The following is a 27,541-nucleotide window of genomic DNA, read 5'->3' on the forward strand; positions in this document are numbered from 1 at the left end:
GTGTTCATTTGCAGTCAGTTCAGGTGCCTGTAGAATTTTGATGGAGTTCATTTATTCAAAAAGAAAGGGCTTTTCACAGTTTATGCCAAGGACTTTTGGATAATTAATTGTAATGGATACTGTAAAGCTGAAAGCACTTTATTTGTGCTGTCATGTGCATTTGGGATAGTATTAAAATAGTTTTTCTTTTTATGCATGGTGTAGGAAATGAGAGGATGGCTGGATTGCATGGCAATGAGATGGATTGCTGCATTCACTGTAGAATGAGGTTTCCCACCATAAAGCCACTGGTATTTAATTGTGCAGATGCACTACAAACGTGCTTAATCCAAACACTTAATGGCATAATTGTTTAAATGAGGCATGGAGATTCGCTGCAGCCAGTACCAAGAATAGGTTCTTAAGTTGGAATTCAGACTAGAATTTTCTAAACTGAAGTTTTGAGCTGCAGGAGTGAGACACAACCTTTTTTTTAAGGGTTGTATTTTTGAGGTAGAAAACACAGTATCTGTTAAAATTGCTTGAGGATGTTTTATAATGTCAACACTGACCTGGTTTATCTTTCTGCTCTTTTGATACTTGTAATAATGGGCAGATTCTTTTTCTTCCCTCCTGTGTCATTACCACGGTGTCTATTTCCTAAGCTCCTTTTCAGCCAGAAATGCCAGAGTGCAAGTGATCTGTCATTCCATCTTATTTACAGGCAATCAAGATTTCTATTGATTTTTACCTTCTGTAAAATTTTTGTGGTTCTGACACAGCAAGAGCTTTTTCAAAAATGTGCTGCAATAAAAGAATTCACTTTTAAAACAGTGCATTAGAAGACAACAGAAATTCATGAGCATCCCATGTAAGCAGAAGTTCTCTAGGTGAGTTTTGTTTGAAAGTGCTGGGCTGAAGATTAACAAAGTGGTCTTGGATACAGGTAATGGCAGCCAAATTTGTATGCTGCATTAACTGCACATATTTGAGGAAACTATATTCCTCTGAAACAGGTAAAATACAAGTGAAACAGGATATAATTATAAATGCAGATTCAGTCTGTCATAGCTTTAACCATTGACAAATTGACTGATTGTTCTGTGATTTTTACTTCAATAAAACCTTCGTCTAGAGCTGTAAAGTGTTTTGGGGATGCTCATTTTTTCAGGAATGTTGCAGGTAGATTCACTGCAAAGACCTGTGTAACCTGAGGCCAGCCCAAGCGGCAAGCCTGAGCATGGAGGCTGAAGGGGAACAAGCACTGTGAGACACCAGTCACGATGTTCTCCTTAAGCTGCTGTGCTGACAGCAGCATGAAACGTGTCCTCAAAGCAAGGCAGACTGTGGTTTCTGGAGAGTGAAGAATCCCGGCTTCTACTGCTGCTGGTCCAGGGGCGATTTTCACTGGGGATTCAGAGGGTGCCTTTACACCTTCTTTTGCAAAGAAGTCACACCACGGAAGATCCCAAAGACCTGCTGCTAGGCAACAAAAGTGACATTGCCCTGGCACTGGGAATTCAGCCTCAGAGATGAGCAGTTACATCCCTTGAAGGAGGAGAACAGATGGGGGGAATACACTTATGGGGCAGTCAGGTAAACTCAGGTAAGGAGCATGCTAAACTCCTTCCCAGATACACAGAAGACTTTCCTCCTGATGCATTTTAAAATTCCTGTTGCAGAGCTGTCTCACAGGATCGACTGCAAGGTATCTTGGCCTCTGCCAGCCCTGGACTTCCTTCCAGCACTTTGGGAGGAACAGCTCCTGGTCAGCTCCCTCTGAGGCTTGCCCTGGAAATCCTGGCTGGCAGCACTCTCTGGGTTCTGAGTTTAATATGTGTGTTCATTGCTTGGGAGAGAACTGCAGGGAGTCATGATTTCAGGAGGAATTAAGACATTGGAATTATGTACAGCAGATAAATAAAACAGGCCTGAGGACCACATACATCTGAGTATTTAATATAGTATTGAGTAATTTGCTATGAGCAAAAGGCAATTCCTTCATGGCAGTAAGTATTTTGACGTTCTAGTGCTATTCAAGATACTTTAAATGTTCCTGTTAAAATATTCAGTCTGGCACCAAAAGAACTAATTTTGTTTTACTGTAGACACGAAGTAAAACGTGAAATTGTACAAGCTATAATAGATTTTTTTTTTTAGGTGTGTAGGTGTTTCAGTGGCTAAACCAAGATTCTTAAAAGCGATATTTCGCAAGTATTCTACATTTCTTCAGGGAGAATGTGCATATAATATTGGAGTAATTAAAATTAGAGTTGCTTTCAGGTTGTTAACTATGGAGTGTACCCAGCTGTCAGTATCTGCACGATGGAGTGCATGCACCCAGTACAGACTACTCAGGACAGGGGAAAACAGTGACTGCTTTATTAAGGGACAGCTTTTTACCTTATAGCAGTGACCTAGGGGTGGCTGAGTGGCATAATCAGTGGAAAGCCTAGAAGAAATCACATTTTTAAAGAGATTCTTCTCTTCTTACTGCTAGAAGGGAGAAACAATCCAAACTACTAATTGGCCATAATAGTTTCAAGGATATGTAAATAGACCAGACAACATGCAAGCAGCTGCAGTTATGGGCTAATTATCTGTTGTTTGCAACAGAAGCAGGAAAAACAGCTTGGAAGGGGTCTTTATTTAGACAGAAATCTCGTGTCCATGTAGCTCTTTTGGAGGACTAATTAATGTGCAGATTTGTGTATCAGACAGACCAGACCACAGTCAGGTAAAACTGTGATGAATTTGAGAAGAATCTATCATTTTTTCAATACTTTGTTAAACACAATTCAGACTGACAAAAGGATCTTTTTAAACTCCTTCAGATATTTGTAGCTCATCATTCCAACATCAGGCACTGCAAAGTTCTACAGCCTTCATTTGCATGTCTTATTGTGCTCCTTCAAGATTTAAAAAAAATGTAAAAGTCATTCATAGTGCCCTGAGTGAGCCTTGGAGTGTCAGAGTTCAGAGAGAAAATTTGTGGTTGCTGTTGTTGGCATTTGTGGGAGTGGGATAGGACTGATGTGTGTGTTAGAGATGACAGTCAATGCAGGTGAGAGGGGAGGGCAGCAGATTGAGTGACCTGGTGCTTCCATGTGGCTGAAGTGAGATGTTCCCATGAGGCCAATGGAGCAGCTGGAAGTGGGGATGCTGGGGACTTCTGCAGGATGAGCCCTGCTTTTAATAGAGATTGCTCTAGGAAGGATTATTGTCTCTCTGAGGACGTGCCTTGACACAGAGGCCTCTCTGTATTAGTGAAGATTGTTCATAGACAAATGTGGCATCATTAATGCACTTTTTAATATTTTTTTGTTGTGTGTCTTTTGAGTTTCTCAGCTGGAAGGAGCCTGGTGAACAGAATCACTGTGTGACTAATGAGCTGTGTGTGGAACATCTGCAGTCTCAATACCTGAATCTCCACTGGAAACAGTCTGGGAACTTCTGCCTTAATGAAACTTCAGACCACACACCTAGAAAAGGTTATCCTGTCATTTCTACTAAATTCACTGCTGGGTTATTTATTTACATTGCTTTTCTTTAGTGCTTGGCTAATTCTGATCTGCCACCACCTATTGATCTGCATTCTGCCTAATTTTTCCTTAATATAAGGTCAAGTCAAACAGGTATATTTAGAGATGATGCTGCACTAATTCTAATTTCTTTTAAGTTCATTTTAGTGTCAAACACTGTCCTGTCAGTAAGTTCTTTGATGTGGCATTAAAATAATAATTACTAGTCCTTAAATAAATTTCAATAATAGAGTAATAATAAATATTATTCCTGAAGTTAAGGACTCACTTTCCCTTGGGAACTGTACAACAGTGCCAGGATGTAGTGCCTCAAGATTTCCTTTCTGTGCAAGTGTGATTGTGGCATTCCACTAATATCTGTGATAGAATCGACACAACAGAACCTGAACCAAACACTGAGAAAATGTGGTGTGGATACATTGAAGCAACTGAATAATTTGGTCTGCCCAAAGCTGAGGAAAGACTAAAAAAAATATTTTTTTATTTCCAACCAGGGAAATGTTATAAAAAACTATCAGCCAAGTATATCTTCTAGTTGTCTTGTATTACTGCATCTTGAAAGTGTAATTGAAACCCATCATCAAAGATTATCATCTTTTGCTGTTTTTAAATGTAAGGAACAACGTGCTCCAGGTCACTTATGGTCATTATTAAATGTAAGTAACTGGTGATATTATTTATATTTTTATCAGCAATAAATGCCTTTGACTGTAGGAATAAGTGTTCTTTGGACTGGATATTGGAAATTAGAAATTATCTTTCAAGTAATTTATTAGCACTCTGTAAATTTCTAACCATACCATGCAGATTTTATTTCTGAGGAGTGCAACTTGTTGAGTGATTTACAGTTCTGATAACACTAAGCTCAGCAAATGCCTTAAGTGCTGCAACTTCTTTTGAGAAAAGTGCTTTATGTTATCCAATAGTCATAAAACTTGCAATCATAAACCTATCTGTTGCTGTTAGCTAATCAGACTCATTCTTCCATGGATAATATTTTCAGATAGTGTTTTAGTAAATTGCATGTGTTATTGCTTTTGTAACACAGTAACCATCTTTTCCTCGGTGATTCACCAACAGGCTACATGAACAAATCCCTTAAGAATGTGTAAGTCTTTGAAGTGAAAATATGTCCCCCTCTTTCACTATATAAATTCATTTAAAAATTCAATTTCATTGTTAATGAATAGAATAAAAAGGAAAGCTCTTGAATTAGGAAAAGAATTATGGTCAAGGTCAAAGTTAGTACTCAAAGCTGTCACCAGCCCTGAAGACGTAAGATTTGCATCAACACTTCTGCAATTGCCAGTTTCCATTTAGTTGCTTTGTAATTCCTGTCCCATGGTATTACACTGGCTTTCAGTTTTTCAACTTCTCCTAGAAAACTGAATGCATCCAGCAGACAGTCAAATGAAGGACTGAGCCAGAGAAAGTGTACTGCAGGAATTTGCTCATCTACTTTGTTACAGAAAAGATTGGGACAATCTAATGGAAAAGAGTCCTGGCTGGTGAGCAGTGAAATACACTACAAACCAAAGGTGCTGTCCTATAAACTATTCCCTTTCTTCTGTTATCTCTCCCATCTTCTTGCTTGTCACTTGTCCTGTGACAGGGACAAAGATGGAAATGCAAGTGAAGTGCCAGCCTTTGCTTTACTGAATGAAAAGGATGCCGAGTGCTCAAGATGAAGGAATGCAGTAGAAGAATGAAGGGTGTCATAAAAAAAAATCAACAGTGCTTCTGTGTTCATTCTGAAAGTTATTATTTAATAACTCTCAGCTATTAATGCAATTATATCCATATTAAAAACAAGTCATTTTATTGACATTTGATTAGAAAATCAGCTTTATTAAGACTGGGAATAATTGTCCCAGGTTATTTATCTCAGTTTAATAGTACAACAGCATACATATCTGCAGTGTGTATTCTCATTATTAAAGGCTCTTTGTACAAATATTTAAATACCTAATAATTGGGAACTTGACATTTATTAGAGTGTAGGCTTGGGGAGAGCTAAATAATGCTTTTTAATGTAACTTGACAGCGTTAAAATGAAAGTTTTATTAATTCCATTATTGGACTGCCGTAATGGAAAATTATAAAGAGATGCAACTTGGATTTATACTTTATTTCCACCTTCCAAGTCTTTAATGTATTATGGTTGCATTTGCTGAAGTATTAATTAAGAAAAGAGGGATCTTGAATCTCCATATCTTTTCTCCCTTACCAATAAAGGGCAAACAGATCTGAATTCATTTACATAGCAACATCTAAGTATCTGTGCTTAGAAATAGTTAGAGCTAAATGTGCCTGACTGACAGGTGGATAGTCACAGAGATTCTTCATTCTGGAAGAACTCATAGCAGAATCCTAGAAACTGAAATTTAGGACAAAATCCTTCTGCATGTTTTCTGCTTTGCTGTTCCCAGACAGGAGAGTGGGCTGATACAGATATCTTCAATACAGGTATCAGGAGATGCAGATAAAAGCATATCAGGGTATTTATGCTATTTTTTTTTTTTCCATTTAAATTGAAAGATGGAGTTCTCCCAGCCTGCTGCTCTACAGAAGAGCACATATTGACAAATGACACTCTTTTAATGCTTTCTGACAATAACAGCACTTTCTGCCAATTTCTGCTGCCAATAATAATGACTGTGCTACAGCAAACAACTAATGAATGTCTCCAAATGACCTTTTAGCAACTACTGTCAACATTAACTACTCTGCAGCATTTTCACATTCCCTGGAAATTGCTGGTGTTTAATTTGGAGTGTGTAAAGGTAACTGACATAAGAACAACTGGATCTGTGTTAGCTTGGGTTGCATTGCCACTGGTCTAGTTCTGCATCTTGTGATGAACACTCGAGATTATAGTGACAGATGACCTCTAGGGATGGAGAAAGGTGCTTGCCTGTGTGCAAGTTTCTCACATGAAGAAGATAAAACTACACAAGGGCTGTTCTGACCTGTGCAAGCACCAGGGAATGAGCTTTAGGTTCCACTGGATCATGTTGTTCAGGTTCCCTTGAAACAACCACAAGCATGCAGCTTCCTAGAAAATACAAGGAAAAATAAGCTCAAGGATCTGAAGCTGGAATTGGGGAGTTAAAATTCCTGATGAATGACAGACTTGCTGTGGGACCAATTAACCCTCAGTTAATTGTGTAAGGCAGTTGTGTAAAACACAGCCTCTTGTAACATATATTACTTCTTGGTCATGGTAGTTTTTTGTCATGTGTGCAGTGCGACCTCATATGATTCCCAAGCAACTATATTTGGCTTCCAGCTCAAAATGACAAGACAGTACAAATATTTGAGAGTAAGGAATAAGATCCCTCAGATTTGAAAGAACACAAACATCTTATCCTATTGCTTAGAGATCTGCTCTCTCGAGGCTTATGTGGGAGGACCACTCTTTTTAGAACTCTATGTGTAATGTGTATTTAAAAATAGGTGTGAAAAAATGTTTGCATAACGTAGCATGGGCTGCTCTGAATATCAGCTCTTGAAGGGTATTTTTCTTACAAAGCCAAGAAATTGTCATTCTTTTTGGCAGACAGAGGAAAATAGAGTGTATGGAGAAGATGGAGTTGATAGTGATAGAACCAGAATTTACAGCACATCAGTTTCCCAACTTCCCAGCAGCACTGCAGACACAGGTTACTATCCTGGCTTTCTATGCTTCCAACTTCATAACCTCTCTGCTCTGGATGACACTTGCCTTCCCCAGCACAGGGCTTCAGAAATTTCCAAATATATAATACATCTAAACTGTAATCCTCTGTAGGGAAATGTGGAATAGAATGGAATCCTTGTAGTACCAATTGCTCCATGGAAATGGTTCAAACGCTTCTGCTCTCGTAATGTAAGGCAGCTGTTGGGCAAAGAAATCGCATTCCTAAACACCAACATTGAACAGCATTTTAGCAATTAAAAGAGTATTTTTAGAGCTTAATTTTAGCTTGGTGTTGCTATGGAAAATAAAGAACTGTGCCTTCCCTTCCCCCCTGGTCCCCAAAGAGAAAATTGAAAGCCTTTGATATTACTTCTCTCTGCAACATAAGAAAAGAAAATTCCCAAATAAAATGGCTTTTAGTGATGTGGTACACAATATAAAAAAGCACTCTGTAAATTAATTATTCTCTGCAGACTACATTATTATGAGATTGAGATAAGCTTTGACCTTTGCTGCATCTATTTGCATAATACAGGAGAGTACCATGCTATTGTGTATTTTTCCTCATCGACATGTGCTGCTACTGATAGTAAAATGTGTTCATTTAAAATACTCCATTGTGTGAATTTTAATTGCAAACATATTCTTCATGTTATTTGTTGGACTAAAGTAGTGCTGAGTACAATTTATCTCTTAATACCCACTGGCTTCTGACATCTAAAAGACAGCTAGGACTGGAATTGGATATTGAGAGCACAGGATATTGATCATTACAAGTCCATAGAAATATTATGCTTAACTTGAGAAATTCATGCAGAATAAAATGTTAGCACTAATTTGAAGCTCTCTTTTTTTTTTTTTCTCCAAATCCAAAAGAGGAACACAGTTATACTTCCAGGAATTAATCTTCTTGTTATGTACATGACTGACCTTGAAAGAGGTGGGTTAAATGATGAAGTTTTTAGTCAGCATGTGCAGACAGAATAAAAACAATTAAGAAATACTGTTTATTGGTAGGATATCTTAAATACAGGTAGTAAAATGGTATGCTGGGCTGGCTTCTTGGCAAATAACCACAATGGACAGATGGTTTTTCATTATCTGTTATATAGAAATACAAGGTTTGTAAGAGTGTATTTTGTATTGATGTTTATTCATCTGTGAGAAAGTAATTTTCAGGCTGCTTGTCCAGGAAACATTCTCAATCTTCCTTTGCATCTGCAGAACAGCTGCTTAAACTAGGATTGTCAGTGTCAATGTTTTATTTCTGGTAAGCTACAGGCTGTCCTAATGTCTTCCCAAAGCCAAAGAAATGAGCATAAAATAGGATTTCAGGGCTGGGATCTGGGGTTTACTGTCTATGTGCATTCTTTATTTTGCTGTGTAAAATCTTACTCGGTATTCATTCTACTCCTGGTAATATGTAATGTCAACAATTAGAACAGAAAAAAAACAAAACCAAAACAGTTTCTCTTTGTAGCAGTTTACAAGTGGTGGGAGATAGATGGAGTTTAGGTATTCATGCAACCAGTGTGTTTGATGGCAAGAAACATTGTAAACAATAAGGCCAAGGTATAAGATCCTAATAGTAAATGTGTCTCAGTCAATTACTCTGGAGAGGGAGGCTGAGGATTTCACATGTACAAGATGAAAAAATTAGAAGTTGCAAATTACAGTGCCTGTTTCAAAGCCTCTGTATGGAAGTTGCACTACATAAGGTGCATATTTCAGATCTTTTAGGTAATCAATATTTATTTAATTTCTCATGTGCCAATAATGCTGTTACTTTTGTCCAATTATGCCACCCCTTGCTGTTGACTTCCACTCATTGTGATACCTATTGGAAGTATAAACCAATGTAATAAGCTTTGAGAGAACATATGAAACAGATCAGTGGTTGCCTCGTGTTTATGGTATTTACAGGGGCTGTAGGAAACTCAGGATGAATCTCTGTGAAGCAGACACAGGTATCCTGTATGTGGGAGAATATCAGTTCTTATACAGTATTTTTCACTTTGGTAATTTCATCTTGCCATTACTACTGTGAGAGTTACTGAAGATTAAGAGAAATGTTGTTTACTGTACCATGCAGAAAAGTGAAGGTAGCATGCCCATGGTTTTTTAAAACATCACTGAATATGACTGTATTCTATTTCCTAAGAATCAGAAATATTTCTGCAGCATGATCATTTCACCTTATCCAATTCTTTTGGATCATTTCAATGAGAGGTTGTCCTGATCTAAAATTTGCTGTAATGTAATGATTTTTCAGACATGAATTTTGAAGTCACAAGAACACTGTAGTCATTTTCAGCCTTAGTTGCATTGAAAACTTTGATGTGAGGCACATCCCATTGCTCATGGGTCATCCAGCTTCCAGAATCATTTCCATAGATGTAGTTGTTTGTATGCGTCCACTTCCTTTATCTGGACTGAAATACTACCTTCAATGTTATAGACATGAGTAAACTTCATTGCCTCAATTTTCAAGAAAAAATATTCTGAGGTGCTAATTCTTTATTTTTCCCTAAGCAACTTTTCATGGCTCTCTCCCGTTGTTGTTGTTGTCATTTTGCTTTTTTTTGTTTGTTTTTGTGTTAATCTGTAGTAATTCTGCCTAAAATGGAAAAAAGATAAAATAATGGGAAATCATTAGAACAAAGGGATCAGTCAATCAGCTCAAAATTTAGGATTCACAGCTTTGGGTACATTTACAAAATTGTAAATGATAAGTGTAGTCATAATCTAGGTCAGATTCGAGGAGTTTTTCCCATTTTGGGAAGGCTTAGCCTTATTCCACCCTCAGACTGTGTGTTTCAATGGATGTTTCCCCTGAGAAAAAATGGCCATTATTCTGGCCTGAGCTTTCCTATCTATTGAATAACATGATCTCCTCTATCTTGGCTCAGCAAGGACTTCTAATTTTTCTGTGAACCTTCCTTTTGTGTTAAGGGTTTTGTTATTTAGATCTTTCCATTGCAGTGAACACGTCCTTCCACCTCTTAATTTGGTCGAGGCTCAGCTTGTAATCATGTGGAATGAAACCTTTCATCATGCACACCTTACATCTTAGCACAAAAAAACTTTTTTTCTATGGAATATTTTGAAAATTCTTGGGAATAACTTTCAAAATTTAAAATAGAAGAAAGAAGCAGTAAGACAAAGGATATCAATAAATTAGTGTTCTTTGTATTCATTGAAAATGAGGGTTAGCTTTCCTAATCCAGTATCCTGTGAAATAAGTCTGTACACATAAAATTATACTAATTTATAAAAGTTAGATATAGTTAGAAATGCTAATTCATAGAGAATGTTGTACACAGTAGGGACCACCAATTTTGTTAATCCTTAGAAAAACAAATATTGAAAAGGACAGAGGTGACCATTTTATGCTTTTTGCAAGACACTATTTTATAGAGATTTGTTCATTCCCTTAACTGCATAATGACCAGGGATATAGACTTTGAACATTGAACAGAATTTTGGCAGCCTTTTGTAAAAAAAACCTATAACTTATTCTCTGATCAGAGGCAATTTCAGGTATTTTACTTTTTCTATTGGATGTGTGAACACTCTTTAGAAATTTATTTCTGTCTATGATTACAGGATGAGGAGATGAAATTTGTAGTTGCTGTATGTGATTTAATGTTGCTTTAAATGTAGTGATCCTCAAAATAAAAGTATGTTTCAGAACTCATCATAGTGTGAACATGAGACAGACTTTGCAAATGAGGGCGGTAGTTACCCAGCAATTTCCTTCTGTGTTAATTGGAATAAACAGCTCATCAAGCCAACCTGAAATTTTAAGGTAATGACATTGTTCCTTCTGGAGGTTTGCTCAGCATGATGTGTACAGACTCGTGGTTATTAGTACAGCAGATAAGTGAGTTTTCTTGACACTTATTCCAGCTATTTGCTCTGCTGGAATTTTACAGATACCTATTACTGCCAAGCACTATCACCACCCTGAGAACGTCCTTGACAAATTAGCCTGCTGAGTCCATGGAGAAAGGGAAGCCTATCAACTCATTTCACCTTAATTCTGTAATCTGAAATGTTCTGTTATTACCAGATTCTTCTGGAACATAAGGATCTTAAGGGTGTTGGATCAAGAGAAAATAAGATTTTTTAAAATGCAGTTATTTTCATTTCGCTTTTGGGATTTCGTTGCTTAAGTTCAGCTGAATTATCAGTCTGGTTTTTCTAACATTATATTTTATCATGATCTTCTTTCAAGGTAGCCTAATTTGTCAAAACCAAGTTTGTTTGCTGTGGAGCAAAGAGTCTGGGGAGATTGTTCCTCCTGTGGACAAATGCAGATGTCAGTTACTGTTACCAGAATTCTCTCCTGAGTACACTTAAAACTTAAATATTCACAGGATCTGAGTTTTGAGGTGCCAAGGAATGATCAATAAGGCTCAAAAATGCTTCAAGATCTTGATAACATGATAGCAGATGCTTAAAGAAATAATGATCAAAAAGATTGAGGTGCTGATTACTTTTAAGAGCAATACTGCATCAGGCAAATGAAAAGATATTAAAATTGCAGGAACTTTAGGTACTTTAATTTTTTGCACTTTAGCATTTGAGTTGAGACTTCCAACAGGAGAGCTATTTTTATTCAGTAATTAACCCTCATATCAGGTGTAGCTTAGCTGAAACTAAATGTAAGCAATGTTTTTCCTCACTTTCCCTCTCCAGTTCTTGTCATTTATCTAAAAATTGGTATGGCTGAAGCCAATGCTTCCATTTAAGTAACATCTCATTTTTTCTCTACATTTATACATAAGTTTCTGTTCTTTTTGTATTTCATTTATGGATTTAATTCCTGACCATAGAACTCCAAAGAATTCCACAGCTTTTTACCAGGGATAAAATTGCATTCTGGCTTTTAAATTCAGTTTCATCCAGTGGATTTCAGAAAAGTATGCCAGGTTAGTTTTTTGAAACCACATTTGAATCATGTTTTTTAGCAATTGATACAAATAACCACAGACTTAAAACCCATGTTATCATATTTTAAAATCTTAAATCAATTTATGTATGATCCAGTGTCTGACTGTATTGTGAGCTGGATGTGCCTAATTATTTTCTTGCTCTGACATCACTTGGCCTAAAAAATGTTAAGGTTAAAAATTCACCCCTTCCCATTTTTCCTTTAAAAAAGTATGTGTCTGAATTTTATGGTAACTGTGGGACATTCAGATAACTGGGGCTGACAAATGATTAAGTTCTGCCCTGCATGTGAATCTTTGGTCTGATTGTGATGCACACAGAGCCAGTTTAATAAGTGTTTAGTACAAACATGTTCTGAGGAAAACAATCAGCTTCCACCCATCTGGTCCATGTATTTTGTGGATTGAAAGCAGAAAAGGAATTTCTTGCATTGAGGGGTGAAAAGTGAGCAAAATTGCTCCCTGGACAGAGCATTAATAGCAGTTTCTCCTGGTTGCAAAATCAGCAATTATAAAATGCACTTGTTTTGCTTTATTTGCACAACGTTTGTGCCAGTGTAGTGCCCATTAAGTTTTTGAGCAAGGCAAGGTGATCCCTTGGAGAATATGCAGGAGGAAAAAAACAGAATCTCAGTTTCAGAAAATGTCTTTTTAAACAGCCAGAATCAGGAGATAGTGGCTGTTTTATCACTTGCTGTCCTTCAGTGAAATACTGTCTTCTTAAATGCACAACCACCAATTTAATGCAAAATTGTCCTAAATTTGTTGAGCTTCACAATGGCCAATTATTTTTATGAGTATCATTAAATGTTTATTGTTGGCAGTTATTGTTTACTGTTAATGATCATGAGTCTTTATCTGTCTATAGAGAAACAACCACAATTATTTATCCTGCTGCGTTGGTTTCTTCTGCATCTGTGGTCAGGTCAGCAGAAATCAAATTGGAAAATCGCCACTAAATTCTATTTGGAGAGAAAATTTATGCTTGTTCTTTTACAGTAACAGGGACAACAACTCTTCTTAGGCATTGATTATTGCAATTAATTTTTAATGATAAGCATATATGAGTTTTCATAATATGGAGTGGTAAAACCTCTGTTTACATCAGTTGTTTTTTAATATTGATTGAAAAAAAAGAAATTACTATAATAGAATTTTATATTATTTTATTTTTATTATTCAGAAAATTTAGATTTCCTTTGAACTGCTTTTTCGAAAGACCAAAAAATGAGGAGTTTGTCATTTAACCCAAAATTAAATTAATAAGGTTCAAAAAATAGGAAGGAAAAAACTTGTTGAATTGTTAACACCTTTTTTCCTCAAGTTTCAGAGAGCAAATTTGTTACCCTTAGTAACACACTACCAGAGTGCTTTCTTGAAACTCTCTGATAAATATAATGACTTTTGTGAGCTTGGATGCTAAGGCAGTTTAGAGATACTTATTCCTAAATCTTACTTCAAACCTTTTGTACCTGGATAAAATTTGCATAACTCATCACAGATAACTTCACTGCTTTAACAAATGCTTTAAATTGCATTGAAGAGTTTCTGCAAGAGAAAATATTTAGACAACCTTTTTGGTGAAGAACTTGTTCCTAATATCCAATCTTTAACGATAGAAGGAACTGTGGTGCAATTAGATAACAATGCAGTCTAGCTGCTGAACATCTTAGAATGATGTGGAGTCTGGACAAAAAGCCAATCATGATGTTTTAGAAATTAGTCATAGGAAATAATAAAAGCTGTTGATCCTTTTTGTTTCTGAAGACATTCTAGTAGAAAGTCAGAATGAAGGGATTTTAAAGGACCACCTGTCATAAGAACATTAAGAAGTCTCAGCTTTATTCAGAGCCTCTATTTTTATTTTGAACATAGTTGTGGACAGGAATATTTTGATGTCTGCATATGCTCACTGGCTTCAGAATTTAGAGTGGCTTTGCATGAGCCAAACCTGCAGAGACAGCCTCTCTGAGAGTTTGCTTTGTTTGTGTACAGCATCCTGTATTTATATTTGTGTTTCTGACTCTGAGACAGAACTGCTTTTATGCAGTTCCACACCTCAAAGCAGGGAGTGTGACAAAGTTTGTTTTTTGCTTTTGTTTGGCCATTTTAAAAAATGATTAAAAATGAATGATCCCAGAGGCAGATTTTATAGCCTTTCCTTTTACATTTTTAATGTTAATTGACCAATTCCAATATGGATGAAAAGTTACTCATAAAGAAACACAAGGTCATGTTTTCTGCAAGGAAAAAATTCCTCGTGTAATCTTTCCTACCTCTGTGGGGAGAGTATAGGTCAAGTTCTCTACTGGCTTATTCTGCCCAGTCAGTGTCAGGGGACAAAGCCTCCTCTCTATTGCTTTTCTGGTTTTCTGCTAGGGATCATAGTTCATCACATTTTCCTTCTTGCTCTCTTAAATTTGCCTTTTCATGGTATCATGTATCAGGAAGGATCTTGTGCACTCTTCCTGGGTACTTTTGTTGCTTAGCTTTACTTCAGTAGTCATGAAAATGTTGATGCCATCTCCAACAGACCTGAGATACAATACTTTATCATCCCCTTAATGCTGCAAAAAAAATGCTGTTTTCACCATTATCTTCCTAAATCTCTGCAAACTGATTCAATCACCTTCCTTCAAATCTTTTTCTGTAACTCCTCACTTGTGTTATGTCCAAAAGAAGCCATCCCAATGCTCAGTTGGCTTGTCTTTGAGGCTGCATCCCAGCATTGTGACCACAGCTGTCTTATTGTTTCATTCCATTTCCTAATGCTTAATTAATTCTTGGCTTTCATTTCAAATTGCAAACTCTTCAGTGGTGACTAATTTTTTGTGGGTGTTTACAGCAGAGTCCAAAGCTGGAAATAAAGTAAAGTAATGCCACAGTAAAACAGGCAAAGTGAAGGACTCTGTTTCAGCTGTGTTAGGGGGATTCCTGAGGATAGAGCTGCAGTGCTACTGGGCACCTGCTTGTAAGATTTTTTTAATATTCTTGTGAATATTTAGTGTCCTCCAGCCCAGATGTGGTTTTACCATTCCATATCAAATATGAAATTAGTTCACAAAATTTCCAAGACAAAGGAGAAGTTTTTAATTTAATGCCATAAAGAAATTTACACCATATGCCATAATGGTAGCTTGTTTTAGACTCAAATGTTACAAACTGACCTTCCCACAAGTGAAGATGGGTCTTGACATGCAGTATGCAGAACAGTTTGCATCCACGGATTTCTTGGACTGTGTGGGGGAGTCTCATTGCAATCTGAGGGCTCTTTCCTGAGTTGTGCAGTTGCTGTGTGTTGGTACTGCTGCATATTTTTGTGCTTTTTCTCCCAGACTCATGGATTGTAACTTAGTGCTCAAGAGATTTGTGATTGTTGTGCTTTGAGCTTGATGTCTGAAGACAGCAACTGTAGCACTTGCTCTGCTAGATCAGATTTGGAAAAGCAAACCCTGTTGTTGGGATGTAATTCCTTCTGTGTAAATTCGAGTTAAGGTTAATGTCATCTAAGCTCCACTGTTATCCTTTCTAAGTCATGAGCCATGCAGCAAAGAGCAAGAGAAAAGCTTCATTTGATCCTGGCTTTTGGGTCTTTGGGGAGAACAAATAACAGAGGATTGAAGGAAAAAGTGTCTTGTTCGAGTTTGACAGGAAAATTTTCAACATAAGGCTTAAGGAACAGTCCCTGATGATAGACAAGTAACAGGATGTGTCTTCGTGGTGGAAAGACAAGAAGTTTTAATGCATTTTTATCCTTTGGTATCCAAAAGGTCAGCTTAATACTCAGGTTTAACACAGAATAATGTGATGGAAAAGTGATAACACTTGGATAGAATAAGTTAAAATGCTGTTGCATTGGTTCTATTGCTCTTCCCATTACTTCTTCCTTTTAGCCTGATAATTGCAAGAGAATTTGGACTTACCCTCTCTGTCTCAGGCTAAATGCAGTGAGACAACCAAACTTTCTGATTTTCTCAAATGTCTGAGCTTTTCTGTATGTCTGTTTGCAGTCCATTGTTCCCTGCAGAGAGAGATTTCTTAAACCTCTCAGCAAGACAGCATAAACTCCCCCCTGTATATGGCAGAATGGTGAATGCTTCTAATTTAAAGGAATAACTGAATGGACAGTGAGGCAGGAACCTGCACATCAATGTATTCAGACTGGTTTCATATCTTTGCTGGCCCAAAAATGTTGATAATGCATCATGAAGCTGAGTTCTGTGTCAGACCACAAAGCATGGGGCTGCACTGTCAGATGGAAAAATCTTCAAGGGACTCAGATGTTACCCTGTGATCTTCAAATAATCTCTTACATTAAAAAGCATTTGGAATATGTTGATAACTATTTTGTATTTTAAGCAGTATTATGGTTATTTACTGTCAGCTAATGATGTCTTGAAGTCACTCGAAGCGTGGCAGAGCTAATCATTGCATTGGCCTATGAAAGTACAACACAGGAAATGGTTGTTGAAATGTTATTTGTATTTTTCCCGTCCATTTCTGGGTATGCCTTAGTGGAGTGCATCACAGCCCCTCTATGCTGTAATGCAAAGTGTTCTTCCATGTTCTAACCACCACTGCTTCCTCAATTCCCTGTTGCTGCTAAATGCAGGGCTCAGTCTATATTAATTTTGTAACTCTGTATCTTGTCCTGAATGAAAGTGTTGTCAATGCAGCGTAGTGCAAGAAAGTTACATGAGTACCCTTAAAGAGTTTGAATGAATTTAACCTGTGGTTGTATGATTATTATCTGTAAATAACATCTGATGGGCTTTAAAGCAGTTTAAAAAACCTGATTCCATGAGCCTTGCTAATTTAACCAAGAAGCAGATTTTACCCTGAAAAGTATCCTTTTACTCTTAAAGGAATTCAGTTTTTTAACTATGGCTAGTTCAAAAGAAAGAATTTCTGTGTAATGTATGGAAGAACACGAGTTAAAGAATTTTTGCCATAGAATTTTGGAAGCTAATTCTGGGGAGGTTTTTTTGTGAGGTATTTGTAAGCAGTCCACAGTCTCAAATGTGTCTCTGGGTTCATGTATCTGTCATAAAAATCTCAAACTGTGTATAGCTACTGTCAGCTTTATATCTATTTGTGTGATAAATCAATACCTGAGGATCACACACATACTCAAGGAGATTCCCCCATCCCATCCCTTGGCTTGGATGCTCTATGGCCATTTGTAATTCAGCTCATCAGGATGTCTCTTGACCACCAAGGATCATAAGTATTCATTTCACTCTATATCATAAAATGTGTCTTTTATACCTCTTTCCAGAGCCTGCCTTCCTTTGGTGTCTTGTTCTGCCCTCTGTTATCTCTTTGCTGGGAAATTCTCCCTCTCATGACTCTGCAAACTTGGCCCAGTGCCAGGAAAACTCACCAGAGGACAAAGCATAGGCTATTGAAAGGGATTTTATTTCCTGTTGTTTTTCAGTTCAGATAGTTGTGTAAACAAACACAGTTTAGATCCTTCTCCAAGCCAGGGATCTGGGAGACCACACAGATAGGGTATCAACTTTGACCTGGAGGAAATCCACTTTTCTCTGATTTCATACTATCCTGGGCAAAGACACGGGTAGTGGACACAGGGCAGTGAATTTTTAGTCAGTTAAATCCTGAGGAAGTCAAACTAATTGTCAAGAGGTTCAGCAGTCTGTCTCGGTGTCAATTCTAGTATGTTCTCTGCAGTGCCACCTACTAGGCCATGAAGCAGAAGCAATGTCAATGTCAAAGACCCTGCTGAGGTAGCTGTGGGGAGAGGATTTTGTCCTCAGTCACGTTACACTGTGTGGAAAACATCCTCACATCCCAGCCTGTCCTTGCAAATCAGGGAGCAGGGCTGCTCCCCTGGCACTGGAGCTGAGCTGGAAATGCCATTGGGATGTGCTGAGATGATGGATGGGTTTGGGGGTGTCTGTTTTCCTCAGAATTCTACTCAGACACGATTGAAATCTCAGGAGTAATCATGGAAAAGAAGAAGCATTATGAGCAATTCTGGCTGCTGGAGCAATGTGCAGAGCGTGCAGGGGATGACAGTAATGGGCTGAGATTTGATTTGCACAGCCCACAGCAATCCAAGGGTTAATTGGCTGTGCAAGTGCAGCACGAGGGTTAATTTGAGCAGATTAGATTACCATGATTAGCGGTGCCTGGGGAGCAGCACAAAGTGATTCACCATTTCCACTCGTTTGATGCTGCTGGAATGAAAATAACTGTGCAGAAAAATCCAACTGTCATTGCTGAGAATGAGTGTAGATTTTGAGGGGTGACTATGCTTCTCATATGTCTAATTCAACCCAACTAAAACAGTTTACAGATTTCTTCTGAACTCAGCAAATGTACATGAAAATTAACCCTGGAGGGCTGCACAGAGATGAGCTATCTGGAATATCACATTTTAAAATGAGGGATTTGAAATATTCAAGTTAGTTTGGTTTTTTTTCAGGAATATACCCAAATCAGATGGACGTAACTTAAAATAAATAATAATTATTATTAATAATAATAACAACAATTATGTAGAGCCACAAAAGCTGAAATGCAAGGGAAGCCTTGTTTTTGTCCTATAGTTTTCTAAAACTCTAGAAACAGAATGATATTTCTGAGAGGCAGGACAGTTTCTAGTGTGTGTGTCAAACAGAACAATGGTCACTTGAAAAATATTCTATATAGCAGAACATTTTATATTTGTCAATTTTTATCTGAAATAAATATGTTGAAAATAATACCTATACTATGAACATGTGATAACTATAGGAATATTTTGTGTCTTCCTACCTGTCAGCAGTAAATTTTTATCTTTCCAAGCTAACACTTGCCATTAGTTTCAGCTCTTAGTTATGCCCATTGCATATTTTCTTTAACAGAGACTTAATCATACAAATTATTTTATGTTATTTATCACATTATGCTTGGATATTACAATTAGACAAACGAAGTTATAATTGCAGTACATATGTATAACTGTTACTGTGATGATATAAGTTAGCTGTTAGTCATTTAACTATATAGTGCAATTACTTAGAATAAGTGTCCTAGAAATAGTTTTTAATTTCAGATTTTAAATTGTTCTTATTAAAGTTGATTTATTAAAAATTGGGCAATGTATATTTAATAACGAATAGTCCCCAGTGATATTAATTATCAATCAGGATTCACTTAGCAGTCAATAAATAACCTAATAAATCTAAATTTTATACCCAGTTGTTTAATATTTATAGCAAGACATTGGGAAATTGGATATATATATTTTTATATATATCTCTATGTATATGTATATCTGATACTTAGCAGTATGTATGTACCTTTTTTATGAAGGTTTTGTCCTACTATTTCAAGAGGTTTTTTGTTTCTTAAACATACACAAACCTACCAGCTTGTTATTCTAACGAAACCCTGTGAGAATAAATAATTTTTATTAATATTGTGCATGTCAAAACCTTGCAGTCAGTCAAATAACCAAAGGAGTGTTCATTGTCTCTCTCCCTCACTGATGCTGTTAGAGGAGTTAGAGTTACAAGATTCAGACATAAAGTGGAACATTATAAGAAAATACTGCTTCTTCACCAAGTATTTCCTACTAAGAGATTGTTTTGCAAGTTTTTTTTTTTGCTCTTGACACTATTTTGTGTAAACCTGAGCTTCTAAGACATACTCAAGGCAATTAAATATTTATGCTCCCCAAACTGAATTTTTAAAGAACATTTTCTGTTTACAGGAATCAGGTTTGCTTTGGTTTTATGGCTTTTCTTACAGGTTATAAGATGGAATTTTTTTTTTCCATTGAGGGAAAAAGATATGTATTTCTATGTTTGTAAAGACTTGGCTCTGCTGAAAAAAAGCAGTAGGTAACACGAGTATAGCATTGTGTTCTTCCATATTTCTATTTTTAAGTCCTATTACCTGTGATATTTTCCATTTTGCCTTCTATTAGGCCTGAAATTGGAAACTATTTAAAACCTAAGAAATCCCAGAGTTTATCCCTGTTCTTTGAATAGCAACAGAAGTATGGCTATTATGGTTTGACACACAAATGAAGAGCAAGCTCTGCTCTGCAGCAGGTACTGGAGTGGAACTATTGCAAAGTGGGCTATCATCAGAAGTGCTGACTCTGCTGCTTTTGGCCACACACTGCTGCCTTTCCAAACCCTGTTTGTCCTTCTGCCTCTTCTCTGCTTTGGATGGACTTGATTGCCAGTGAAGCACTGGTACTCTCAGCAGGTCAGCTGCAGGAGGAGCTTACTGCCAGCTTACATCAGCACACTCCTTTTAGACAACCCTTTCCATATCCTTTGCACATCCTATTTTCCCATGTGATTATAAAGAAAACAAAGCCACAACATCTTCCCTAAATTGATTTTGGAAATGTTGCTTAATTGTTTGCTTCATTCAAATGAACACTTCCAGCATTGACTTCTTTGAGTAAGAATGCCTTTTATGAGAAGCTGATACAAATAGGAATTTTAAAAGTAGGACCAGATGAGGGCAAATTCCTTGCTGGGAAAGCTCTGTTTGCACTGATGGAGTAGCATCAATTTTGTCTCTGATGCTGAAACAACAGTGCTTGCTCTCAAAGACTCGTTCCTCAGGAGTGATTGGATCTCTGGGTGCTCACAGCTGCAGCACTGAACCACAGGCAGACATGAGTTCACCCTGGTTAACATTTTCATGTGTAACTCATAATTCACTTCATCATTTCTTGAATTTTGCCTTTGCCTTAGCTCTTCCTTTCTGCTAAATAGTCCTTGAGCTGAGAAATGATCCTGAGCTGAGAAGCAGCAGCAATCTTTGATTATGCTTTTATAACTCATGAAACCACAGTAACCTCACTTTCATTTTAGAACAGGAGCATTCTTTGGACAAACACTAAATTGTAGCTTCACAGACATGAGCTAAAGCAAACTCTTTCAGTGGTCCTAAACTGGTAGCTCTAACAGACAATCAGAGTGAAGAACCTGAATAATTTGCTTTTCCAACCAGCTTTTAATGTATTTCCCCTGCAAATCAATTCGTCTATCACAGAGCTCAATTACCTGCCCATAAAATGAGAATTGTTGCTCAGAACTGTGAAATTACAGTAACAAGAGCCCTAATGATACTGTAGATAAACACTGTTACAATACTCTCTCAGCTCTATTTAGGGTATTTTAAATTTGTAGCAAGTCTCAGTAAGGATGACAAAGTGCTGAGCTACATAAAAATAAAAGAAGCTGGAGGAGAAATTAGCATCACAATATTCTTCAGTCTCAACATGACCAACCCCTACATGTGGCAGTGAAAATGTTGGCTTATATTTGTAAAAAAAGAGTTGCAATCAATTGGATGCACTGCCAAGTATTACATAATTTCTGTAAGTCAATTCCCTTAGGAACTCTTCCTTAATAAAAGGCTGTTCCAAATCTACTAAATCTCCTTTACAAAAAAAAACAAAAACAAAGCCAACAACAAACTACAGTGTCTTTATTTAACCTGTCCTAGACTTGATTTATTTCTTCATTTCCAGTCTGAAAGATGAGTCAGGTACCTGTACTGGTGCCTTTAGCAATGCAGAAGGCAATATTTTGAATATTCTTATCTAGTATTCCAATTTTAATGAGCTTGGAGCATAGTGAAGGAGATCAGAGGTACCAGGTGAGGGTAGAAATAACTATAAAGCATCTAAAAAGAAACATCTCTTTTCTGTCAGCTGTCTCTTCAGGGACTGGTTTGGATCCCAAACTGTTCAAGAGCAATCACTGTACAAACAGAAGTTCCAACTGAATGAAACCAGAAGAAGCAGATATGGCAAATTCCCTGATCAAAGTAAAGAAGAAAGGTGGTGATATTAAGCTGGTGAGGCTCTGGATTCCCATTTCAGAAATACTATCATTGCTTAAATATAGAAAAAAATTGGGTGTTTTACTTTTCTGGGGTCTTTTTTTCTTTTTGCAAAATATGTGATATTTTATATATGAGTAAAATCTTGTATAAAAGCAGTCTTTTTTTTTTTTTTTTTTTTTTAACAAATAGCTAAATGCATACTACCCACCTTGCTGGATAATAATTGAGGTCTTCTGTGTTCCTCTAAGAATTTTTTTCTCAGAATGCTTTTCTGCATGATTTGCATTCTTATCTTAGGAAGATGTTCTCATTTTAATGTAGCCCACCAGACTATTCCATTCTTCTCCAGCTGTTTGCATCTCCAGTTCAGGATTGGGCAAAGAAAAATGATTGTTTTTGAGTTAGAACAACTCCATTTTTAAACATATACATACACTTCCAGTACTTTCAGTAGTCAAGGATGAAATTTGGAACAGACATTAATTCCTCACTTTTTTTTTCTGAAGAATGGAATTTGGACTTTGCTATAGGCAGATGTTTGTTCTGTTCTTACAGCAGCACAAGTTGGACACTGAACCCCAAAGAAGAGGGAACTAAGATCCCTGACCTGGATTAGTCCACAAGTAAGTGCACTGGACAAGTCCTTCAAGCAAAACCAATTCTTGTAAAGCTTTGCAGCCCTTTCCAGGAAAAATGCTGATTCCTGCAAGGTACAACCTGAAGACTTCCAGTTTGAAGTGAGCATCCTGCTATAGCAAGGAATTGGGTGTAGTGCATCATAATTTGCATGGAAAGTTAATCTGTGGCAAATTAGGAATTTAATTTTATTTTTTTTTTAATTTGAAAAAACATCACGTCTTCATAGAGAGACATTGTCTAGCATTTCTGGTGTGGATACCTGAATAATTCAGCTAGACAGGTAGAATGATAAGGTAATACAATTCAGATACTGAAAGGACTTTTTGGATGATTTTTTATAGGTTCAAGCTGAAGTCCCTGATTTATTCTGGCTTTGAAGTACCGTGCAAGCCTTTCCTGTGGAAGAAATTCTGTTTTATGTAAATAATTCACTGTGCAGTAAACCAGAGGAAGGCAGGGAGCAACAAAACTTCCTAGGACTTAAAAGCTTCACATTTGGTGTGACTGTACAGTAAATGTTAGAAGACAATTTTAAAAAGTTCTTTTCCTTTTAAGTTTATTGAAGCATTCACCCACTGTTTAATGTGCTTTTATTGTTACTTTCCATAATTTTTCCCTGTTACTTTTTTTTGATTGATAATGGTTTACCGTGCTAACTTTATCCATTGCAACACAGCAAGAAGCCGTAACTAAAAAAAGAGATTTTTTTTTTGTAATTCAAAAATAATGGGAGCTTTATTTAAATAGAAAAATATTCCCAACTCTCCTCTCCCTTCCCCCCTTCAAATACTGTTTTAAAATTACAGAACTCTGTACTCTCTATTACAGAAGAATGCTCTACATCAAGAAAATGTAGGCATCTACCTGGACAAATCTAGAAATCACTGCTCTGCACTGATCTTCAGTGATGTTCTTCCTTCAAAAACCTCAAAGCACAAATCATTTTAGTGAGGCAGGTAAGAGAGCTACTTGCATTTTCCCTTTCAGTCTAGCAGCTGTTCTGTAGCTCATGTGACAATGATTTGGGCAGGAACATAAGAGTTCAAACTATGGGGTGAATATCAGAATTTCAATATCAGAAATAAATGAAGCTGCAGCAATAGTGGAATATTGCAATACTGGTGCCTATTACGAATAATTTTAAATATCACAAATAATTAAAATGATTAACAGAAGTCTAAATTCCTAAGTTAGACTCCAAGATTGCAATTTTTTTAAGGACTCAAACTGTACAGGTCCTGAAAAACCTGAGGCTTAATATTTCCTTTGATTTTGTGTCAGAAAGCCACACACAGTGGAGCTGTTTGTGCACTGAGGGCAATCTCCTTTGTGGTTTTTTGAGCTCAAGTTCTTCAAGCAGTATTAGTGTGAGCAGCAGCAGCTCAAAGCACTTGCTAATCTTAAAGAGAGCATAACTAACACACTGCTTTAACAAGGTGGGTTTGAACCAGATTTAGCAACGTGATTTGCCTTTTCCTGTGTTTTAATTTCAATTTTGCTGAACACTGAATTGTTTTAGCACTGGAATAGTTTAGAATATTCAGCACTTACATGTAGAGTTTACCAGAGGAAGCAAGAATAAGGTTTCTAGAGTTTTGTTCTTAGTGTTAATTGTAATGTGAGTTACGTGGCTAAACCCACAGAAATTCTGGAAATTTTAACTTCTAAAGAGTCAAGGATTAGGTTTTGAGTTGGTTCTGTTATTCTGGTGCAGATTGGAATGATTTGTTCAAACTCTGTGCATGTTGCATGACATCTGTAGTAAGTGTATGCCAGAAGATTTTAAGATTTATTTTGAGTCTGTTTCAATCTTGAATATAATTCCAAAATTATTTTTATCTAGTCCCTGTAGATTGAAGCATCTTTGAGACTAATTGCATCATATATTGGGGATTAGCAGAAATGGGGATGATATGTGAGAACTGGCTAGAGAAAATTATTGTCTTTCAATAAACTACAAACCCTGATCTTGTAATATATTATGAATAATAATCTCATTTTTGCTAGAATCCTGATATATATTCAAGCTATTATGGCTGGTAAAATTAGCTGTGGGAGTACTGTTTCCTCAGGTACTTCGGTACCAGAAGATGGAGCTGGAGAGCCTGGATTCAGGATCTCAGCAGGCTCAAGGTTCTTTTAGTAGTGCTAACCTAACTTCTGTTATCTCATGGATGAGATCAAAAAAGGAAAATTGAGATCACAGCTATTTCACGATTTAATAGCCCTTTAAAACATACTAAATCTAAGAATAAAAACAGAACCTAAGTGAAGTCAATTTAAATAGTTAAGGAACAAAGGTTTCAGTGGGAAACATCCATAAAGTAATGCATAACTTTTTTTTCCCTAACAAATACTTAGAGATTAATTTTAAATTCCAGTGTGGCAGGTCTCAAAGGTAAAGCTGAATGTGATTATTAATATAAAATCATTCATACCTGACTTTTATTAGATTATGAAAAGTCAGGGATATGATTCTGCAAACTTTTTCCAGGCAGAGCTCATATAGAAACTGTTGCTGTGGAATTTTTAAGCAAGATACCCAACACAAATTACTTTGAAGAGCTAATGCATATTTGGATCCTCTGATGAATGGCACTGAGGATCAGTATTTTGCAAACTATTTTATGCCTTACAGAGCCCCAGCCATGAAATAAGCCCACATGAATGCCATTTTTGGGGTTTCTAAGCAAAATATAAGTATGTACATTTTATTAACACAGATGGCGACATTTAAAAAAAAAACCTCACACCTAATCATTCATGAACATTGCAACTTCCCCCTCTCCCTCCCACTAATATTGTAGGCACCAAGGATCTAACTAACCCTGCAAAAATAACCTTAGAGAAGGGCTGAAACAAAATTTCATCATTTCCTTTTTTTAATAGCAACGGTTGCAAATGTGTTGCTGTCACTTTATCCACCTCTTGTAAATACTACATATAAATCAGTAGGGTTTTTTCTGTTTTCGAATCAAATCCTGAAAGTTTGAAAAGTACTCTGAAAATAAGTCTTATTTCAATATTTAGCTTAAGAAGTAGTATCTTCTGTCATTTATTTTTGCACAAAATCCTCTTTTGCACAAAATCCGTTGTTTTATTAAGAACTCCTCTGCAAGTTTTGAGTTGTTGGACATGAATTCATTCCATCTTCCAGACAAACCAGTGCTTGTAGAACTTGATGAACTCGAGGTTTCTGCTGGAGTAAGAGACAGCTCTTGGACTTGTCACAGGAAACACCCCCGTGTTTTATCATCCTTGCCTTCCATTCTTCTTTTCAGCAGCCATTTGTGCTTTAAATTATTGTAAACACCATCCACGACCAACAAAACCCCAGTAGTTCCAGTGCCAGTATTTGGTTTCTGTTTTCAAGGTCATGACATGGCACAGTGTGAGTCTGATTCCCTGGTGTGCTACTGCAGGTGTTTGAAACAAGCAGGACAAATGGTATTTATGTCATCATATTCTGAAACCAGTCATTTGAGGAAAGAACTACAACCTTTGAGTCACTTTGCAAAAGTACTTGAATGAGCTGTGTGTTTCACCCAGTTATTTCATGAAGTGCCTAAATGTTTCAAGTATTTCTTCAAATGAACATTCCAATACTAATATATAGAATCTCTTTCTAGGAATGTTCTGTCAAAGTGGATTTTTGTGAATGGTTAATACTTCAATAGAAAAATAAGACCCCTGCTCTTCAGAGTTCTCAGATGTAGGGCTGTAGTTGCCTACTTTTGATATTCCCAGTGGCACCCTGCCACTGTTTTAGTATGCTAAACACAAGCTTTCATAAAACTCTAGTCCCTTTGCTTTTTTATTTGCTTCTGAATAATTAGCATAAATCTGTGTATTGTATCCAACTGCATGTGGGATTCTTGCTAGATTATTGTAATTCTGTGGTAAGCCTAGAGTGTGATTAATAACAAATAATAGCAAATGCTGTGTCATGATCAACAAGAAACCAGTGGGCTTGAAAATTTGAGACAACACACTTCTATTAATTTTCTGCAATGTAGAGCTCTCAGGTAAATCAGAAGACCTGGTTCACAGGAGTAGCAGAGCACTGCAGATTTATTCACTAGGTCTGTAATTCACATCCACTTCTACTTGACTCCCTGCTCTAATGTGTAATGTCAATAACATCCTCTTGCTTATTAATAGGAAAAATATGGGGTCAGTGGATGCAGAACTCGTCTTTTAAATCTACCCCCAAATATTCCAAATACTGTTTCCTTTCAGTGGAGAAACTAATGATTTTAAATCTTCTCGTTTTGCATAAAATTGCTGCATAATTTCTAAAGGCTTTGCTATTAGATTAATCCCACTGAAAATTGGTAGTGAGGTCTCAAGTCACTCTTCTTATGGGTGTGGTTTCAGAACCTTGCACACAGACAGGAGAAATACTCTTCAGCCACGTCACCAAATGAGTGATTGCTGGAGTGAAACATTATCTATCCTATTTCTCCTTGGGGAAAACATCATTGCAGTAATGGAATCTGCTTAGACCTACTAAAGGGAATTCCTCCCAGAGCATTAATACCTTCAGTGGGATTAAAAGCCACAGAACAAAGATTTATGCTGACCTTTTATGAAAAACCAAGAAAGATGACAATGTGGTCACAGTTTTCCAGTTTACAGTTTTAGCTTGTTGAGCTAGTGTTTATTTTAAGGCATTATATTCCTAGGGCTATTACTCTAAAATTTGAAATAAGAACAAAATTGGCTTGTGACCTCATTATAAACAACAGTTGCATTTGCTGTTTTGCATTTTTGTAATTGAGACTAAATTGGGTGGGAAAAAAGCTAATCTCAAAGGTGATTGGGTACTAAATCTTTCAAACCATTAATAATCTGCTAAAGCCCTTTAGTGCTTTATCTTATGTACTTTTTGTCAAATGGTTATGCTCTTCCAGACATTTTCTAAT

At 36.7% G+C, this 27,541-nt stretch overlaps 1 long non-coding RNA gene across 1 annotated transcript in view; it reads left to right on the plus strand.

Moving 5' to 3' along the window:
* The window catches only part of LOC148224094 (uncharacterized), a 129,223-nt gene that overhangs the window by 31,396 nt on the left and 70,286 nt on the right, over positions 1-27,541 (plus strand). The window contains exons 2-6 of the long non-coding RNA XR_015803468.1: positions 1,151-3,470; positions 4,016-4,177; positions 21,844-21,989; positions 22,533-22,600; positions 23,445-23,572. This is a non-coding gene — a long non-coding RNA (uncharacterized LOC148224094). The remainder of the gene's footprint in view (positions 1-1,150; positions 3,471-4,015; positions 4,178-21,843; positions 21,990-22,532; positions 22,601-23,444; positions 23,573-27,541) is intronic.

The sequence above is a fragment of the Sturnus vulgaris genome, chromosome 4 (genome assembly GCF_052056855.1).
Source record: "Sturnus vulgaris isolate bStuVul1 chromosome 4, bStuVul1.hap1, whole genome shotgun sequence".
Lineage (NCBI taxonomy): Eukaryota > Metazoa > Chordata > Aves > Passeriformes > Sturnidae > Sturnus > Sturnus vulgaris.